We start from the raw sequence: 1,901 nt of genomic DNA on the forward strand, positions 1-1,901 counted from the left end.
AGTATCTATCTTTGCAGACATGGAATCAAAGTCATGGCTAGAATCGGCTCTAGCCGCTTTAGATGATCTAACGATATCTTTTTCTTGATGCCACTCATGTGAGTGGGAAGCAGTGTTATCAATAATTTTATAAGCTTCAGTTGCGGTTTTCTTCATAATGGAACCACCGGCTGCTATATCGATGTCTTTTCTTGTAGTGATGTTGCATCCTTGATAGAATATTTGTACTATTTGATAAGTGTCTAAACCATGTTGCGGACATCCTCTCAATAACTTTCCAAATCTTGTCCACGCTTCATATAATGTTTCATTTGGCTTTTGCGCGAACGTAATAATTTCTCCTTGAAGTCTTACGGCTTTAGATGCCGGAAAGAATTGTTTAAGAAAATTTTCAACTAAAACATCCCATGTATCAATCGCCCCTTCAGGTAACGATTCTAACCAATCTTTGGCTTCTCCCTTTAAAGTCCAGGGAAATAACATGATATAGATCTGTTCATCCTCCACTTCTCTTATTTTAAATAAAGTACAGATCCTATTAAAGGTTCGAAGATGTTCGTTTGGATCTTCCTTCGGTGCACCACTAAATTGGCATTGATTAGTTACCATGTGTAGGATTTGTCCTATGATTTCATAATCTGGCGCATTAATGTCTGGTTGAGTAATTGCATGACCTTGGCCAGTGCATTTAGCTCTCATTCGGTCTTCCATACTTAGAGGTTCCAGATTTTCTATGATTGAATTTGTTGAATCTGAATCACTAAGGGATTCTGATTTAATGGTTTCTTCCTCGAAAATCTCTGTTTGAATCATTGGTGATTCCGGAGGAAAGATTAATGGTTCAGGATCTCTGAATTGTCCCTGAATATCCTCCGGATTCTCAATTGTGAGGTCGGGTTCAAAAAATGGATTATCGGAAATTTGAATTGGAGTACTTGGTCGACTTGATGACGATTCTAAAGAAAAATTAACGGCGACAATATTGGCTAGATGTCTTGATCGAGTTACAGGTGGTGAATGTATAAAAGGTGGTGAATGTTTTGCTCGGTGTATTCTCTGAATATCCTATTAGTTATAAAAGATAAAAATTATATAAGTTATCAAATTAATAGACTTTTCTGATTTTTCCCACGTTTCGAATAGCCAATGATGCAGCAGGTAGCCAGGACCCTTTAAATCAGAAGCCCACAACTCGCACTAACAAATTCAACTATTACTACGAACCAGAAAATTTTGGATGTCTATCAATTTAACCACTTAAAATAATTTTTCGTCGAAATTTAAAGAAATTTAGAGAAGAAATAGAAAATTCTATTTCCTAAAAACTAGAGCGTCGAGAAATAAGAAAGAAAAAGAGAGCGTCGAAAAACGTCGAAAAATAAAAGGTCGAAAAATAATAAAAAGAACGTAGCGCGTCGAAACTTAAAAGTCTAAAAACTAAGAATTAAAAGTTACGTCTAAATTCTAGAGCATCTAAATCTTAGTCTAAATAAAAAGCACTTAAGGGATTTTACGGCAAAGCCTAAAAATCTAGAAATAAAATAACTACGGCAAAAACTATATCTTAAAATTAGTTACGAGCGATAAAAATACAAATATTACGAATAAAAACTAATAAAAAGATACGGAAATATAAAAATAAAACTAAAGTTATAAAAAACAATTTTTTATAAAAATATTATTTTTATATTATTTATTTTATAAAAGTATTAAGTTTATATATTTAATAAGGCTAATTAAAACTAAAAATACAAAAATAATAAAACTAAAACTAATTAATTAAATAACTAACCCTAATTAGGGTTTTAATTAACAATAATAATAATAAATACTCCGTAATTAATACAGAACTAGGTCAAACCTGGCGTGTCAGATCAGGCCATGCGACCGCATGGATATCG

At 32.7% G+C, this 1,901-nt stretch overlaps 1 non-coding gene across 1 annotated transcript; it reads left to right on the forward strand.

Moving 5' to 3' along the window:
* Positions 1 to 244: 244 nt before the first annotated feature.
* Positions 245 to 351, forward strand: LOC139860749 (small nucleolar RNA R71). Its single transcript, XR_011763372.1, has one exon. It is a non-coding gene; the product is annotated as a small nucleolar RNA R71 (small nucleolar RNA).
* Positions 352 to 1,901: the final 1,550 nt, after the last annotated feature.

The sequence above is a fragment of the Rutidosis leptorrhynchoides genome, chromosome 7 (assembly GCF_046630445.1).
Source record: "Rutidosis leptorrhynchoides isolate AG116_Rl617_1_P2 chromosome 7, CSIRO_AGI_Rlap_v1, whole genome shotgun sequence".
Lineage (NCBI taxonomy): Eukaryota > Viridiplantae > Streptophyta > Magnoliopsida > Asterales > Asteraceae > Rutidosis > Rutidosis leptorrhynchoides.